Genomic DNA, 19,951 nt, shown 5'->3' with positions numbered 1-19,951 from the left:
ATCCACAAAAGCTATGCTCCATTTCCCCGGAGGCTTGTTTGTGTTCAGGACTAGGGAAGAGGACAAACTCCATCCCCAGAGTTTTCTCAGCTCAGTTTTCCTCCCCTCCTGCTCTCAAGGGATTAGCGAAACACCCCATCCTCTCCATCTTCTCACTTTGACTCCTCCTCCCTCCTCCCCTCCTTTTACCTTCCTTTCTTTCCTGTTTCCTCAAAAGGCACGTTGAATAGTTTTATTTTTTTTAAGATTTTATTTATTCATGAGAGACAGAGACAGAGGAGAGAGAGAGAGAGAGAGAGAGAGGCAGAGACACAGGCAGAGGGAGAAGCAGGCTCCATGCAGGGAACCTAACGTGGGGCTCGATCCAGGACCCCGGGATCACATGCTGGGCCAAAGGCGGGTGCTAAACCGCTGAGCGACCCAGGGATCCCCACGTTGAATAGTTTTAAGTCACAGGTACTATACCCAGTGCTGGGACACCACAATGAACGACTTTCTCTGCCCCCCTCCCCCCCCAACCGGGGGCATTTTATCCATGAGCGCAAAGCAGAAAACGAGGCAATTGTAACAGGCCCCTGTGCAGGCACCTGCGAGGGCCCAAATCCTCGCTGCCTGCTGGCGTTCCTGCCCGGGTACAACCGCCTCTCCTGAGTGTTGCCTGGATTGAGTTGCTTAGAACACACAGACCTTGGCAGAGCCGTGGGCTGTCACTCCCGAGCTCAGGTGATGGCCAGACCGCCCGTGTGCTCCCACCACCTCCCGCCTCCTCGCCCTGCTCCAGGGGAGGGCGCCCCCGCCCTGGGCCTCGGCCCTGTGCCACGCAGCCAGGGCCAACCGTCAGAAATAAGGAAATAGTATTCCTCAGCCATCAGAAAGGATGAATACCTACCATTACATGGGCATGGATGGAACTGGAGGGTATCAGGCTGAATGAAATAAGTCAATCGGAGAAAGAAAGACAATTATCCTACGGTTTCACTCATATGAAGGATATGAGAAACAGCACAGAAGATCATAGGAGACGGGAGGGAAAAACAGAATGGGAAATCAGAGAGGGAGACCAAACCATGGGAGAGACTCTTAACTATGGGAAAGAAACTGATAGTTGCTAGAGGAGAGATGGGTGGGGGCTTGGGGCAACTGGGTGATGGGCACGAAGGGCAGCACATGATGGGATGAGCACTGGGTGTTATACTATGTTGGCAAATTGAATTTTAAAAAAGGGAAATAGAAGGCAATCATAAAACCAATCATGTTCAAATCTAACAAGATGAGATTGCCCACTGAACGCTCGGAATCTAAGACCTCCTTGCTCCTTTTGTGGGTGTCACTCCTTAGAAGAGAGGTGATAAAACCTCAGGAGGACCAAGCTGACATATTGTCTTTGATATGCTCAAGATTAAAGAGAACTGAAAAAAAAGAATCATGTGGTTTTATTTTAGTTACTGCTGCAACCACCTGAATGCACATGTAACACTTACCTGTTTTCCATGACACTTTGCAAACACTGCCCTGCTCAAGCCCAAGACCCTCCTCCACAAATGTAGCTCAGTGCTCCTTACCTAGGGAAAGCTGTGTTTTTGTTGTTGTTTTTGTTGTTTTGGCTTAAAAAAAAAATTTTTTTTTTAAAGTGGGCTCCACACCCAGCATGGGTCTTGAACTCACAACCCTGAGATTGATTGAGAATTACATTCTCTACTGACTGAGCCAGCCAGGTGTCCCAGGGAAAGCTGTGTTTTTAAGGCAGACCCAAGGCAGTATCTGCAGCTGGGTGCATGGCACAGTGGTGTTCCATGAATTTTCACAGTGTGCTACTAGATTTTGATCAATATATAAAATTGATGTCCCCCTTCCAGCCGAGGATACACGTTTTTCTGTATGTATGACAGGAGGCTCGGCAGAGTGAGTTGCGTATCCCATTCTCCCTACTTAAGAAACATCACCTTTCTGTGGAAACGGTGAATTGGAACAGTAGTCAGGACGATAACCACTCAACAGCTTCGTAGCTACATACATAAGGGCGACCCAGTGAATAGCAAAATAACTGAAGAAAGATTTTTCAATCTTCCAGAACTTGCTTTTTAAAAATGATTCACCTTGGGACATCTGGCTGGCTCAGTAGAAAGAGCATGCGACTCTTGATCTCAGGATTATGAGTTCAAGTCCCATGTTGGGGGTAGAGATTACTAAAAATAAATAAATAAGCTTTAAAAAAGAAAAAAAGAACCAAAAAAAAAAAAAAAACCCCAAAAACCAGCATTCACCTTTTCATGCCTTTTAGCACATTGTCCAAACTTCTAGAATTCAAAGATGTACCTAACCCTCCCATTTTAGGGTTGAGCAATCAAGTTAAAATCAACATTTTTGCAATATGTTCTCATGTGTTTATAGGAACAAATATTTCTTATTCATTTGTACTATCCAAGCAATAAAATATGACTAATGATTTGTGGTGATAAAATTCTCTCTGAAATGCTTCCTAAAATGCAACTTGATTTTTTTCTCTAAGATATATTATGAAAAACACTTTGAGTTTGCAAATGATTTGTTCCAAGTCACAACAGAAAATAATATTTCTTAAGGAACAGTATTTTTCCTTTCTCAGAGTTTTAGAATATGCCTGATGTATTTTTAAACAAATTAAACCAAACAGTATGGTCATGCCCCGGAAATGCAGGGGTGGGGGAAGAGGAGTGCAGGGGAGCAGTTGGGGGTACAGTTTTGTGCATAATAACAGAAGAAGGAGGCACAGGGTTAGAGAATTATTATTTCTTCTCTGGTGCAGAACTGGGCCATGTTTGGGTGCCTGCAGTGAGCTTGGCAGAAAGTCACTTGCTTCCTCGAGCTGTTATGTTCCACAGGACTTTCTGTCTACATGACTGTCTTAGTGAATGGCCTATTTTATAAACTAAATGCCACAGTACTTTCACATACCCAAATTAGAAGAAAAACGTTGACCCAAAATATGGAAATCTATTGAAATATCAGACTTGATTATCTTCTTGCTGCAATTTAAATAGTCATTCTTGCCTAGCATCCCCAAAATGATTTTATTTTATTTTTTAAAAGATATTATTTATTTATTTATTTATTTATTTATTTATTTATTTGACAGAGATGGTGTTTGTGAGTTCAGGCAGGGGTAGGGGAGAGACAGAAGGAGAAGGAGAGACAGTCTCAAGCAGATTCTGTGCTGAGCACAGCCCTTGATCCTGCAACCCCAATTTCATGACCTGAGCCAAAACCAAGAGTTGGGCACTTAACCAAATGACCCATCGAGGCACCCTCGGCATTCCCCCCCCCCCAAATTATTTTAAATAAGTATCTAACTTGGATTGAAATGTTTGAGTCCCAGACAGAAAAAAAAATAAGTCACATGAGGAGACAGGATATGAGGGATTCAAGTAACATTTTCTCTCTTACAGATTTGTGACTTACCCACCATTTTCTGGCCTGGAAGAAGGAGCTTTCACAGAAGCAAAATAAGTTCTATTTGCTTAAAAGAACAAATCAATAGCAATTACATTTAATTGGGACATTAATAACTGAGGAAAAAGGACAGATTGTCATACTCTAGATGGTCAGCCTCAGGGCATGCGGGACCTCAGTCTGGCTGGTGGGGAGGAAATGGAGTCTGAAACCAGGCTCAGGGACATGATTTGGCTGTGGCTCTGACCCCCATACATGCTGGCCAGTGGTCCAAGTTAATGTTCAAAGGGGAGGAATAAAAAATGTGATTGCACTCAGAGCTGATACCTAAGGGGGTCAATCGTGTCAGCAAAAGTCTCCAGGCACAGGTGACATTTCAAAATAGCAGGGAACTAATATCATACTTGCAAATTTTTTTTTTTTTTTTTTTTTTAAGAGCAGAACCTCAGCCAGCAATTCAGGAGCCCGTGGAGAGTCTCTAGACCCCCAAGAAGAGGAATGGTGAGACTTGGCAATGCTCCAGCAAAGCAGAGCTGGGATCTCCTTCTTAGGGAAATTAAGGCAAACCAGACCCCCATAGTGAGATTTAGGGGAGTGTTATAACTCAGTGGGCCCACTAAATACATCACAAACATTGGGTCTACAGAAAAACAGCTATTTTCAGAACCACTCCCTTGTAAAACTGGGCTTCAGGGAGCTAACTTGAAAGATATTAATGTGAGATAACCAAAGTACTTTGCCCTGGTAAGTAGGGTCTGCAATACTCATTGAAGGTGTGTTGAAGGGATAGTCCTGTAGTATATTTTATGGAAATAAAGTATAAAAGAATTTCTAGAACCCCAAATGGTCAATGAACAAATGAAAGATGCTCAACTTCATTGGCAGTCAGGGAAATGCCAAGTTAAAACCACAATTTAGGAGCATTTCACACGCATCAGGTGTCCATGAGAACAGCATTGTAGCATTGCAAAAAAATTAAAATTACCCAAACATTCATCAATAGGATGGATATTTGACTTTGCAACAAATTTTATGGTAGTTTAAATTTTGTATTGTATTTTGCAATATGATGCTATATAAAGCAGTGAACATGAATGAACATGAGCGAGTAGAAAAAACTGAAAGCACATTCATGAAACAAATCCTTTATTTCTAGAATAACACAAGCTTAAATTATAGAATGAATCTAAATATGAAATTTAATGCAGAAAAGCACTTTGTTCTTACTTCTAACATAACACTTGGCAGATTCTATTGCACATTTTTATTTAGGTACCCAGTGACACAACATGACAGTAAGTTTTTTTATTAAAATGTAATTGACAAAAAAAATTTATTAGTTCCAGGTGTACAACATAATGACTCGATATTTGTATAAATTATAAAGTGATTGCCACAATAAGAATATTTACTATACATCCTGACACGGAGTTATAGAAAAATATTTTTCTTATGATAAGAAAGCAGAACATTCTGCTTTCTTGGCAACTTTCAAATATGCAGTCCAATATTACTGACTATAGTAGCCATGCAGTACATAATATCCCCATGACTTATTTATAACAGTAAGTTTGTACCTCTTGATTCCTCCCGCCCTTTTAGCCCATCCCCCTCCCCTGTGGCAGCCACCAATCCGTTCTCTGTGTCTGTGAGTTTTGTTTTGTTTCTTTGTTTTGTTTTTTAGATTGCACATATAATGGAAGTCATATGGTATTTGTCTTTCTCTGACTTAGTTCACTTATGTTATTGCAAATGGCAAGATATTTGCAAATTATATATCCAATAAGAGATTAATATCCAAAATATGTAAAGAACTGAAACAACTCAATAACAAAAAAAAATAATCTGTTTAAAAAATGGGCAGAGGGTCTGAACAGACATTTTTCCAAAGAAGGCATACAAATGGCCAACGGGGATACAATAGGTGCTCAGCATCACTCATCATCAGGGAAATGCAAATCAAAACCACAGTGAGCTATAACCTCACACCTGTCAGAATGGCTAAAACCAACAACACAAGAAATAACAAGTGTTAGCAAGGATGTGGAGAAAGGGGCTGATGGTAAGAATGTAAATCGGTGCAGCCACTATGGAAAACAGTATGGAGGTTCCTCAAAACATTAAAAACAGAGCTACCATATGATACATCAATTTCACTTCTAGGTGTTTGTCTTAAGAAAATGAAAACACTAATGCGAAAAGATATCTGTACCCTTATGTTCATTGCAGCCGTATTTACAATAGCTAAAATATGGATACAACCTAAGTGTCCACTGATGAATGGATAAAGACACTGTGATACGCACACACACACAGCACACAATACACAATGGAATACTACTCAGCCATAAAGAAAAAAATCTTGCCATTTGCAACAGTTAGTGTTTTGAAGGCAAGAACCAAGCAGAACGTCTTTACAGAACGAGTACTGGATGACATTAGTTGAACGAATTAGTAAAGTGAATGAAGAGTGAAAGACACAGGTTGCTTAGCCGTCATCTCGTGGACCAAGCTCAAAGCCATCATTGCTAATCTTTGGCTCCTGCCCCTCCTCCCATCTAAGTGGCCTTTTCTGGAGCCCCTCACTTTTCCTTCTTATGTTCTTACTGGATCAATCAGGGCAAGTTGGGAGAACAACGATCTGCCCCCATAGCTCACTCTCGATCCGTATTTTTTCATCTCAGCTTGAATAGTCTGGATGTCTTTAAGGAAACCTTGCATATTGGACTGTGATTTTTCTATTATATGTATTTGTGTATGTTCATGGGCATGTTTTCATGTGCACATGCATAAAATTCAGGCTGAATGCCTAGGCCGAATGTTGATTTCAATACTAACCAGTAAATACAAGGCACTTATACACAAATCACATTAATCTGCTTAAAACCTTCAATGGTTTACACTTTCTTTCTACCATATCACTCCTAATTTTAGGGACACTTGGAAAAGTCACACACAGAAAAATAAATAAAACAAATGAAATGTGAACCCTGTGGCTACTCTCAGAGCACTTTGATGGGCCTTCACTTTAAGCGGCATCTCAGGGACATCTCTAGAATAAATCCAAAGAATAGTGTGTGCTAGGAGGGATGGAGGCCTTTAAAAATTCTAAAAAGGACAATAACAAAAAGAACGTTCAAAGAGTATTTAAGGCAGGAAAAACAAGAAAAAGAATAAACCTACTGCCAAAGGAACAGGAACAGATGGCACAAAGAAAATGAAAAAACCTCACTTTTGCTTTGATTTTCAAAAGCATCACTTCTCAAAGTGGGTTCCACAAAATGCTAGTTCTTGAGTACATTTTGCAGGAAGAACATTTGCATGACCAGATACATTTGGGAAAATACTCCGATTTCTTTACTGCAGGATTTATTTTTTTATGCTTAAGATGCTACAGTGTCATTTGAGACCCCAAGAGAAGGGTAGAGTCTTCACTGTAACCAGATTTATGTAATAATCGACACTAGTATTTTGCGGAATGCATTTTGGAAAACTGTCTTGAAGGCAAAGAGAATGGTTTCCAAGACAAAACTACATCAATAAACTAGTTTTGTCTTTGAGGGGAAAAAAAGAGAACTTGACTATTTTCAAAGATTTCAAATCTTTCAGCCCAGGAGATATATTCCAACTATGAAAATCAGTTGTGAGAAGTGAAAGAAAAGGTTAAACTTTACATTAGATTGGAAATGAACAAGTTGCATATCCAAAGAAACGTTCTAAAAACTTGAGACCAAAATACAATCTCCTCTTAACACTAAAATAGATTTTCCTTCCATTATGATTCTTCAAGTGACAGAAACCAACACTGACCTTTTTAAGGAAAAAAAAAAAAAAAGTGGATGAACTGGTGGGACTTTTACTGGGAAGAAAAATGAGAGACTGGAGACTCCGTCTTGAAACTGGGACAAGAACCAAGGAAGCTGGGCACACACGGAACCCAGAATATGTGCTTTAAAATTTGCCATGGCTGAAACAAAGTTCTTCAACATCTCCCCCCGCCCCCCCCATCGGTTACTCTGCTAAAGATGCTAAGTCCTGGGAGAGGGATTCCATTGGAACCTGCCTCTTGGCCAAGGGACAGCTGGCCACCAAGATTGTACACAATGGAGAGATGTGTTACCGAAAATAAAACAAACTGTTGCTAGAAAGAGAAAAATGAATGGTGAGTGGCTGAAAGTCAAAAAGTTCCCACTTTATGTTTCCTAAGAACAAGCTGTATCAGATTAATCTAATTGCCTGGAGTTGGTAAAACCCTGAAATGGCATAGAACTGTATCAGGGATTCATTGTGTGTATTTAACTCATTTGTTTATGTGTAAATATTCAATACTAACCAGTAAACACAAGGCACTCAAGTACACAAATCACATTAATCTCCTGCTTAAAACCTTCGATGGTTTACACTTAGAACAAAATACAAAATCCCTAATGTGGCCTCTGAGCCTCCTGGATTCTCTTCCATCCCACCTCCTTGGCCTGGCCATTCCAACCCCATTTCCCACACACTGGTGCGTCTCACTCAAGCCTGAGTAACTGGAGTCACTCTAGCCATACTGGGCCTCAGGTTAAACGCTGGTTCCTCGGAGAAGCTCTGCTAAAGCCACAGAGTCTGCCTCTCCTGCTGTTCCAGCCCCTGGCACCCTGGATTCTTGCTTCCTAACATAAATTGCACTCTCCCGTTTTTCTCCTGTTGGTTTACGTAAGACTCTCTTCCTCAGGAGATGGCACGCCTCCAAAATCCAAAGAGCACATCTCTCTTGTTTAATTCTAAAATGTTGTATCTAACACAGATCAGCGTTAGGCCGGTGTTGGCACACAGCAGATGGGAGTCAGGAATGAGTGTGGACTGTGTTTACCATGGAGTCTGGGTTCTGGGGACGAAAACCCTGATGACCACTGTGAAAAGTGCAGTCCAGGGGGATTGTAGAAAGTAATGGAAGGAACACCCTGAGGGAGGGCTACTTTGGCCATGAGGCAACCTCACGAGGTCTCTCCTCGCGTCCTTGAAGAGTTCCCCACAAGGGGGAAATGGGGTGTGGACAGCACCAGGCAGCCAAAGCACAGGGGGAGGAAGGGGAGGACCTGAAGGGTACAGGCTTGGGGGCGGAGGGCGTGCCCCAGGACTGTGGCTATTGCTGCCTCTGCAGTCGGGATCTGAGACTTGGATGAAGACCGAAAGAATAATTATGAAACCTTCACAACACAGAACTAGAAAGAATGACTAATACGCTGCCTTGTCCTGAAATTCTGTTTCCTCAAGTTTGCTGTAAAAATGTATTTCATGGGGGCACCTGGGTGGCTTAGTTGGTTGAGCTCAGGTTACCTTTGGCTCAGGTCATGATCCTGGGGTGCTGGAGATTGATCCCCACGTGGGGCTCCCTGCTCACTGGGGAGTCTGCTTCTTCCTCTGCCTCTGCCCCACCACTCTGCTCAAACTCTCTCTCTCTCTCAAATAAATATTTTTTTAAAAAAAAATGCATTCTATGTTACATTCCTTGAACATTTGCTTTCTATTCATTAGTAATGTTTTTGTGTTTAACTATATTTGTAATTTAATTCATATGATTTGGTAAAGGATTTTTAAGAGAAGAGATCAATGGCTTGATATTCTGGAATGTTAAGTATGTTACAAAGTGAATTCGTGATGCCAGGAACATAAAATCCAAATGTTTAATATTCCTTTCTCCAACTCATGTGCTGTCAGCTTTTTCAATGGTTACCATGACATGATTTTTATTAAACTCTTACTTTTTCCCCCTTTGCACATCAGGTCTTCTCCAGAAATCTTTCATTCATGTTAAAACTCCTTATTGCATCCAATTTGCTGTAACAGAATTGCTCCTACACACACACACACACACACACACACACACACACACATTCATCTAAGGATACATACTAATTCACTATCGTGCAGTTCTTGGTTGGTTTATGGTTCATTCCTACTTTGAATTCAGAATAAAAATGTACCCAGCTGACTCTTCGGTGAGTCAGTAAGACTTTTTATTTCCTAATTCTAAATCTAGTTAAGGCTGGAATAAGCAGTTCTCCACCCAGCAATTGTAATTAAACCCACTAATTAAAAAAAAAAAACCACACACATAGACCTTAATACATCAGTTAAAATGGCTACAGGCTATATCTAATAAAAATGGGAATCCAATGAGTATATAGTTCTGCATGTGACATATTAAAAAGACTGGCTGTATTTAATTCAGCTGATGTATCACGGTCAATCTGGTTCCTCATCCTCTGTTGCTGTCCCTTCCTTGCTTTGTTGTTTTGGTATTTAGTATACTACCCAGGTCTTCTTGAGTAAGGACAGAAAATAAACATTTGTTAGCACTTAGGCTTGATGTTCACCAACATCCCACTGACACATGAAAAAAAATAATCATGGAGCATATTATTTAAGTTAGAATTTATCTAAATCATTTCATTTTATATTTCTTTTAGAGGAGGGGTGGGGTGGGGGTGGGAAAAGAGGGAGGAAGAATCTCAAGCAGACTCCATGCCCAGCCTGGAGCTCAACATCGGGCTTGATCTCACAACCTCAAGATCATGACCTGAGCTGAAATGAAGAGTTGGATGCTTAACCAACTGAGCCACCCTGGCACCCCTGAATCATTTAGCTTAAAATAAAGTAGGAAATTCTATATGCTACGTTTAGGAAAACTACTTTATAAAGTGAAGATGAGGGTAAATCTTAATAGATTGCATGGATGTAGATAGAGATTTTTCTGTTGATAAGAATTGAAGATACAGCCTCAGAGGTGTGGATTATGAGTGAGAGGTAGCCCCACATTTTAAAGAAGGGTTCTCAACACACATACATGGGTCTCATGAGAGGAACATTCCAGTCCAGCAACCATCTCTCCCACAGCCATTAGCAGAGAAGGCCAAAGATTCAGTTGGGCAGATGCATCTTTGGGGGGACTTCCCAAGAGGAGACAGCACAGTAGCATTTCTTCTCTGTGCACATGGGACATTGCTCCTCTACCAGAGCCAAAAGAGGGACAGAGTGAGAGAGCTCTTCAGAGAACTGGGAGTACTAGCCAGAAAGGAATGCTGGACTCTCACTCCTTGGCCAGATGCTTGCCCGGCGGGAAGAATGTGCACATTTGGCCTGTGCTGCTACAGTAGTGGAAGACAAGTGTGTTCTGGGAAGAATTTGACCAGGGTCTCCTGGAGTTTGAAGAGTATGGAGAAACAGTAGACTGGAGACTGCTGGAACTGCTCCTAGTGGCTGAATGATGATGACAGAGGGTCCTACCATTCAGCTGGGTGAGAATGAGCAACATTTTCCATGGACCAAGGGGACAAGATGGAGACTGTCTACCAAATGAGATAAAAGGACAGGCCATGCTATAATAAGAGACACAGGGAAATTTGAATTAGATGAAAAATTAAAGTTAATTTAGATTGGACTGGAATTTCCCATAGCTGAAAATGAGACTCTTCCCCGATCTGAAAGGGACCCTAAAGGTAAGGGATCTGCCTGAAATGTCACTGGGGGCAGAGAAGGGAGATCTTGTTTAAAGGCAGAGGGGGAAGGGGGCGCCAGGCTGGCTCAGTCAGTAGAGTGTGTGACTCTTGATCTTGGGGTTATAAGCTCAAGTCCCATGTTGGGTGTAGAGATTACTTGTAAAAACTTAAAAATTTAAAAAGAAGATAAAATTGGGGTAGCTGGGTGGCTCACTTGGCTAAGCATCTGCCTCTTGATGGTGGCTCAGGTCATGATCTCAGGGTGGTGAGATTGAGCCCTGCTTTGGGCTCTGTACTCAGCAGGGTGTCTGCTGGAGATTCTCTCTCTCTCTCTCTCTCTCTCTCTCTTTCCCCCTACTCATGTGCTCTTTCTCTTTATATATATAAAATAAATAAATATTTTTTAAAAATAAAATGAAGGCAGAAGTGGGAGAAGAAAAGCTGTTTACTGCTTATGATCACTGACTCAGTACATTGAATAGAGCAATCACACCATTTATTTAAAAAGTAAGCTACTATACCACCTATAAAGTATTCTTACCAAAACAACAACAAAATATTTCTGAACCTGAATTTAATCAAGCCTCTTGAACTAACTAGCAGGTTATGAAAAAGATGGGAGATGGAAAACTGGCTAATGACACCAGGGGGCTGCTATCCATCAACTCCAGAATATTAGAAACACCACAGGACAGAACCTTTTGTTGTTCACAAGTGTCATGATTCCGTATCCAGCCACCATGTGAGATGTGCCTCGCTCAAACCTTGTCACAACATAATTGGCACCTTACCCATCTGAAGTGAAAAGAAGAAAAAAGAATCCCACAGGACAAAATCCCTTTTATCTTCAAAAAACACATGGTGTAAAAGAATAAAGAAGAGGAATTGTTATAAGTTAAAAGAAACCTAAGAGAATGCCTGGATATGTAACGTGTGCACTGTGCTTCAATTTTTACTTGAACAACCGTAAAAAGACATTTCTGAGACAATCAGGGAAAGTTGAACTTGCATTGGATATTAAATATATTGAGGAGCTTTTATGAATTTGGGAGGGCATGATAATGCTATTATATTTTTAAGTTCTCATGCACTATAGAAACATTCTGGGGGATCCCTGGGTGGCTCAGTGGTTTCGTTCCTGCCTTTGGTCCAGGGCGTGATCCTGGAGTCCCGGGATTGAGTCCTGTGTCAGGCTGCCGGCATGGAGCCTGCTTCTCCGTCTGCCTGTGTCTCTGCCTCTCTCTCTCTCTCTCTCTATCATGAATGAATAAATAAAATCTTAAAAAAAAAAGAAAGAAACATTCTAAGATATTTATAGGTGACGAGATATGATGTCTGGGATTCATTTTTAAATATTGTAGGATAAAAGAAAATAAAGTGTGAATTTGAGAAAAGGATCAGTGAAAAAATAGTAGAATGGGAACAATTCCTGAAGCTAGGTGATGGGTACATTAATGCTTCATTATACTATTCTATTTTTGTAAAACTTTCTATGGAGTGCCTACATGGCTCAGTTAGTTAGGTATCTGACTCCTGATTTCAGCTCAGGTCATGATCTTGGGGTCCCGGGGCAGAGCCTCACATTGGGCTCCACACTCAGTGGGAAGTATTCTTCTATCTCTCTCATCCTCCCCTGCCCCTCCCCCTGCTTGTGCACTCTCTCTCTAAAATAAATAGATAAATCATTTTTTTTAAACTAAAAATAAAAAAATGTATAATAAAATGTTAAAAATTAAGTTAAAAAGATCTTTAGATATCAAATATTTTTATTTTTACTTTTTAAGGTCTGTGTTGTAGCAGAATGGTAAAAAGTTTAAGAGTAGGTGTTAAACTTAGTTTTGAATACTGGCTGCAACTGTTACCAATTATGTGATGTTAGGCAAGCCACTTAACTTTCTAAGCCCCATTTTCCCCTCTGTAAAATGGGAATAATAGTAATAATGCCTATTGTTGTTGCTGCAAAGGGTTTAATGAGATAATACATATAAAATTTAATAAACCACAGAGCTGATGCAAGTATTAGAGAAATGAGTAATGTCTGCAAGGAGGCACAGAGTAAGTGCTAATATTAGCTTAATTAGATTTAATTTTCACTTCTCTGTTCTCTGTTTGAGTTACTATCTTTGATATTATAACTGCCTTGTTATCTTTATATCTGAAAACTGCAATGCTGAAGTGAAAATGTGCTTAGGCAGAAAGCCTCAGGTAGGGAACTGGTTTTATATCTCCTCACTTTGGAATACATCCAGACTTTACCTTTGATCAGTTGGAGTTCTATGATTGCAACTCACATAAACTTATTTTCAATAACTGAAGGGGAAAAAACAGATACCTTACAGGGGTGCCTGGGTGGCTCAGTCGGTTAAGCACGTCTTTGGGTCAGGTCCTGATCTTAGTGTCCTGGGATCAAGCCCTGCATCGGTCCCTGCTCAGTGGGGAGTCTGCTTCTCCCTCTCCTCCCTACTTGTGCTCTCTGTCGCTACCTCTGTCTCTCTCAAATAAATAAATAAAATCTTAAAAAAAAAAAAGATATCTTACAGCATCCAAGGACAATCTGGACCTAGGAAGGCTGACTAAGGGCAAGCTCAGGAACCAGGAAAACTCTAGTAGAGATCTGAGTAACAAAAAGCCATAATGTTTAAATTCCTCAAGTCACTACAAACAGGATGAATGAACTTGAATTATTTCAAGCCTCTGTATCACTTTGCTCAAGATTTGGCCCAGTTTGGGTCATATGCCCATCCATTGATTGGAATGGGGAAGTGGATTTGGTACCTCTAGTGACTGTATCTGGTGATGAAAGGGATTGTTATCTGTGTCAGACCACTAGTTGTTTTGTAATAGCCATTCTTCCGTTCTTTCATGGAAATAGGGTTTTAGCTGGCTGACTACCTGCCCAGCTAAATACTACATTTCCTAGCCTCCGTAGAAGCTCCATGAGACCATGTAACTCAGTTAGGTACCATGGGATAAAAGCAAAATATGTGACATGTCTAGGTTCTGCCCTTAATAGAATTGGAGACATGCTCCTCCTTCCCGTGGCTGAAAGAAAACTAGAGCTGGAACAGCCACCTTGGATCAATGACAGGAGTAGGGCTGTGAGATTTAGTAAATAAAAATACAATGCCCAATTAAATTTGAATTTCAGATGAACAAGGAAGCCTTTAAAAAAAAAAACATAAGTATGTCCCATGCAACATTTGGAGACAGGGAAGTTCAATATAAATTGTTAAGTGAGAATAGTATGTATGCACTGTATGTTAATGACCTATATGCTAGCGTATGTTTAGAAAAGTCACTTATGTTTAAATATGACCATTCTGACTGTGATATGAACATGATTTTGAGAGGAAGGAGAGGAAGAGAGGCAAGCCTGGACCAGTTGGCAGCATTACAAATGGAAAAGAGTAGACAGGGCAGCCCTGGTGGCTCAGAGGTTTAGCTCCACCTTCAGCCCGGGGTGTGATCCTGGAGCCCCGGGATCAAGTCCCACGTTGGGCTCCCTGCAGGGAGCCTGCTTCTCCCTCTGCCTGTGTCTCTGCCTCTCTCTCTCTCTCTGTCTGTCATGAATAAATAAATAAAATCTTTAAAAAATAAAGGAAAAAAGTAGACAGTTGGTGATACACATTGAAGATAAATACATGTGTTTTGAGAATATGCTAAATCATTACTGGTGGTTTTAACAGGGTGGGCAGAGTGTAAAATAATGCGGGAATTTCACATCCTAAATCGTATAATTTTAATAGGAAATATTGAAATTTTTGACTTCCTAGAAATAAGAAAAACTGTATGTTTAAGTGCCATGAAAAGCTAAAAGATGAATGCAAAACTGGAAAAATATAAACTATAAAATATACCTTGGACAAAGGATTAATATTCCTAATTTATAAAGAGCTCCTACAAATCCAAAGGATAGAGATTAACATACTTGTAGAAAATTGGCAAAAGACATGAAAGTCACAAAATAAATGTGTATCTCCAAGATACTGAAAACATTCTACCTTGTTAACCAGAACAGAAAGGCATATAACAACTAGGTAGTATTTTCTTCCTAAACTGGCCTTTTTTTTTTTTTTTTAAAGAACAATCTCAGTGTTGGTTATGCAATTTCCTTGAGTAAGGCTGTTATCAGAGAGTGGGATTTGGGAGTTTAGTTTGTCTGCAATGAAGTAGCTTTGGTGATGACAAAGCCAAAGGTAGTCCCCAGAGTAGGTCACATTTTGTGCACGGGATGATGGTGGCTGAAGAACTGGGAGATCACAGAATCACGTGGGTTATAAATGTCTAACACAAGTAACAGTAACTATTTGAGTATTGAAAATTACTGAGTATTGAAAACATGCCAGGCAAATGCTGAATGCTCTCCAAATTCTATTAAAGGAGGTGCGAATGTCCTTCACATTCTACCAGGAAAAAAACAAACAAAAAAAAACAGGTCTTGGAAAAGTTGAGTAACTTGCTATCTTTTCCACATTTACATAGGTGGCATATCTGAGATTTAAATGACTCAGAAACTCTTCATTCCTGACCACCATACTGTACTTCATTCATACTTACAATAAACATCAAGTATTAGGCAACTGCATTAGGAAATACAAGTACAGCAGTGAGCAAAATCCCTCTCTGTGTAGCTGATTGGCTAGAAGGAGACAGGCAACTAGGCAATTATAATATAGGGCCCTATGCGGTCTCTGAGAGACCCACCTAAAACCAGGGTAGGTATTAGAGCTGTCTTGTGCTTGCTCTTATCAGCTCACAAGAGCTGACTGTTACAGCAGCATTATTCATAATTGGCCCAAAATGGAACATTGATTAATGTTCATCAACTGATAAATGGACAAATAAATGTTGTATATCCATACAATGAAATATTATTCAGCAATACAATGAAAATGAAGTACTGATCCATGATACAACACATATGGACCTTGAAAATATGTACTAAGCGAAAGAAGACAGTCTTATAAACGCATACACATACACAAAGCATGTTGTATGATTCCATTTATGTGACATGTCCAGAAGAGGCAAATCTATAAAGATGGAAAATAAATTAGCAGTTGCCTAGGACTGGGACAGGCGGATGGTTGGAGGTTAGTGAATGTTGTTAAGGACAAGGTTTCATTTTGGGGTGGATGAAAATGTTTGAAAATTGATTGTAGTGGTGGCAGATGCACAGGTCCAAATATGTTAAAATTGATGAACTATCCATTTAAATGGGTGAATTGTATAATATGTGAATGATATCTTAATAAAAGTTATTTTAAAACAAGTTGACGATAAACATCTCTTCCCAATTTTTCATTCAATGATATATCGGTGGGAGTAGGGTTGCCAGATTTAGCACGTAAAAATACAGGACAACGAATTAAATTTGAGTTTCAGATAAACAGCAAATACTTTTTAAAAATAAGCATGTTCCATGCAATATTTGGGGCATATTTATATGAAGAATTATTCCTTATTTATCTGATGTTCATATTTAACTGGGTGTCCTGGATATTATCTTGCAACCCACGTGGAAGTATTGACACAACAGAAATGAGTAAATTCTACAAATCCCACTCCACTCCTCCTCCCCAGAGCTAATTGTTAAGCATGTATCAGGGCATCACTACCTAAGCTGTTAAAAAAGAGAGAAAGACAAAAAGTCAAAGGATGTAAAAAATGTATATATAATAAGCAAATACTAACCAATGCAAAGGTAGCATGATTATGTTCATATCAGGCAAAATAGATTTTAAAGCAAAAAGCTTTACTGGGATAAGAATAAACATATTGATAGAAGATTAACTTAATTAAGATTCAATAATTCAAAGTTCTATGGGCCCCATAGCACAGCATTGAAATACTTAAAGTGCAAGTTGCCAGGACTGCAAGGAGATTCAGCAAATTCATTACCATAATGGGGATTTTGATGTATCTATATCAATAATCAATAGGTCAATCATAAAAGATACCGATAAAAATATAGATTTGAAAAATACAACTAATAAGCTTATCTAATAAACCCCCATACCCCAAAACTGAATTACATCCACTCCTGCCATAAAACATTTATGTAAAAACTTACCAGGCTAAAAAACAAGTTTGAGTAACTTTTTAAAGAACTGGTATATGCAGAGGTGCCTGGGTGGCTCAATTAGTTGAGCATTTGATTCTTGGTTTCCACTGGGGTCATGATTCCATGGTGGTGGGATCTGGCCCTGAGTCAGGCTCCACATTCTGAGTGGGGTCTGCTTGAGATTCCCTCCCTCTCCCTCTGTCCCTCCCCATTCACACATACACACACACACACACACACACACACACACACACACACACAGACATACACTCTCTCTGTCTCTCTTTCTGACAAAAATGAAAAAATAAAATCTTTTTTAAAAAAGGAACTGGTATATGCAGAGCATGTCCCTAAGTACAATGTGATTGAATTAGAAATGCATGTTAAAAGATTTTTAAAAATATTACATGATTGGAAATGTTATAAATATACTTATTGAAGAAACACATGTCTCAGAGAAGAAATTGTAATGGAAATTTAAAAATACTTAAACTTGGATGGTAAGAAAAATACATATCAAACATTCTGGAAAAGAATTCTTAGAGGAAAATGCATAATTCTTTGTGCTTATAGTAGAAAGAAAAGTATACTAAAAGGTTAATGAGCTACCCTAATATAATCTATGAAATAGGAAGAGAGATCAAAAGAATAAAATCGGGGCACCTGGGTGTCACAGTTAGGTGAGTGCCTCACCCTTGGTTGTGGCTCAGGTTGTGATCTCAGGGTCATGAGATCAAGCCCTGTGTTATGCTTTGCACAGAGTCTTCTTGGGATTCTCTCTGCCCTGTCTCTGTTTCTGTGTATGTGTCTCTCTCTCAAATAAATAAATAAACCTTAAAAAAAGAATAAAACCAAAGATAGTGGGGGGAAAAGGAAATAATGATATAATATTGAATATTATATTATTCAATAACATACTGTATATGTTACATTCAATATTGTATTCAATATTAATTCAATATTATATTGAGTGTAATAATGAAATAATAATAAATGATTTAAACAGAAATTAGAAGGAAAGAATGCACAAATGAACAAATTAAGGGAAAGTGGTTAAAATAATAAAAAATTGAATTGGCATTTTAACATCTTTCCATGCATGAAAAGAAACCTACTAAGCCCAGAGTACTTTATCAATGAGTTCTAATACACTTTCAATAGATAGAAAATGATGAGAAACAGTCCCCTCATTTTCTGAAGCTGGGTATAATGGTGATATCAAAAATAGACAATCTCAGTATAAGAAATGCAATCTATAAGCCCTTGCACTTATGAACACCAATGCCAAATCCTAAAACCAAATTGTAGAAAACTGAATACCATAAGAAAGACACAGATAAAGACTATAGAATTTTGCCAAGCTGATTATAAAGATGCAGGATGGGTTCAACATTAGAAAATCAACTAGTGTATTGGGCACCTGCGTGGCTCAGTCTATGAAGTGTTGGACTCTTGATTTCAGCTGAGGTTATGATCTCTGGGTTGTGAAGTCAAGCCCTACCCTGCTACAAGCCATGATGGGGCTTAGCCTACTTAAGATTCTCTCCCTTTCCCCTGGCCCTCTCCCTCCCCCAAAATAAGAAAAGAAAGAAAATCAACTAGTGTGATTTTCCACATCAAGAGATTAAAGGCAATGTAATCATCTCAATAGATACAGAAAAAAAATTCAATAAACTTCAGCAACAGTTCATGGTTTAAAAAGCCATCTTAACCTGATTATAAGTACTTGAAAAGAGGTATAGAGAAAACAACATATTTTAATAGTAAAATATTAAAGTTATACTTTTAAAATCAACAAGACTAGGTTGCTTGTTATTGCTGCTTCTATGTAACATTGCAACGGAGGTCTTATCCAAAGCAATCCACAAGATAATAAGAAATAATGACTGGAAATAAAGTTTTGAAAACTATCATTATTGATAAAGGAAAGGATAGCCTTTAAAGAAAACACAAATGAGGGCACCTCGGTGATGCAGTTAGTCAGGCATCTGATTCTTGGTTTCATCTCAGGTCATGATCTCAGGGTTGTGATCTCAGGGTCATGAGATCCAGCCCCACATCAGGCTCTATTCTTAGCACAGAGTCTGCTTGAGACTTTCTCCTTCTCCTCTGCCCCACCCTCCATGCCCTGGCTCTCTCAAATACATAAATAAATCTAAAAAAAAACAAAAAACAAAAAAAAAACCCACAAATGTATCTGCTCATTTATTATTGGATAAAAGGGTTAAACAGGATCATTAGATTTGATTTCAAAATATAAAAGTTTAGTTACATTTTGATATAGTAGCTAGAGTCAGAAAATGCAACAAAAATATATTTAGAAATAATTTTAACCAAAGACATGTAAGATCCTTTTGTAATGAAGTGTTAAGACTTTACCAAATGGTATTAAAGAAGATCTAAATAAATGGAGAGACAAAGCATATTTATGGATTGAAGGATTCAATGATGTCAATATTTAGTTCTCCCAATACTAAGTTGATTGAAATCAATATCAATTAAAATCTCAACAGGATTGGGGCGCCTGAGTGGCTCAGCTGTTTAAACACCAACAATTCTGCTCCTGGGCATGTATTTTATAGAAGCTCTTTTATATGTACTTCAGAAAATGAGAATATTCACAGCAGCACTGTTTACAGTAGCATAAACTTGGGAAAAACTCATATGTGGACTAACGGCATTGCTTTTGTGGTAGAGTTATCCAATGGTATACTGCACAGGAGAAAAAAATAAACCACAGCTATATACATTTGCATATTTGAATTAAAGAACCTGAAATTAGAGCAGAAAACAGGAGATTAGATAGAGTACAATTGTACTGAGAGAAAGGTAAATTATAGGCAAGACTAAAAATGTATGTTTTGTTAAGGAATACCTACACATGAGTGGTAAAATTATAAAGAAAAGAAAAGGAATAAGTAAAAAATATATAGTGAGGTATGTGTTTGGGGAAGGGCATGCAAAAAGACTTCAG

At 39.1% G+C, this 19,951-nt stretch overlaps 1 protein-coding gene, 1 long non-coding RNA gene and 1 other non-coding gene across 4 annotated transcripts in view; 2 read left to right on the top strand and 1 right to left on the bottom strand.

The window, feature by feature from the left end:
* The window catches only part of EEA1 (early endosome antigen 1), a 411,681-nt gene that overhangs the window by 258,949 nt on the left and 132,781 nt on the right, over positions 1–19,951 (top strand). The gene's annotated exons all lie outside the window — the stretch shown is intronic.
* The window catches only part of LOC118350718 (uncharacterized), a 33,199-nt gene that overhangs the window by 2,534 nt on the left and 10,714 nt on the right, over positions 1–19,951 (bottom strand). The gene's annotated exons all lie outside the window — the stretch shown is intronic.
* Positions 11,609–11,714, top strand: LOC112654938 (small nucleolar RNA U13). Its single transcript, XR_003133480.1, has one exon. It is a non-coding gene; the product is annotated as a small nucleolar RNA U13 (small nucleolar RNA).

This window comes from Canis lupus, chromosome 15 (genome assembly GCF_003254725.2).
Source record: "Canis lupus dingo isolate Sandy chromosome 15, ASM325472v2, whole genome shotgun sequence".
NCBI classification, from domain to species: Eukaryota; Metazoa; Chordata; class Mammalia; order Carnivora; family Canidae; genus Canis; species Canis lupus.
This window is presented reverse-complemented; position numbering and strand designations above follow the sequence as displayed.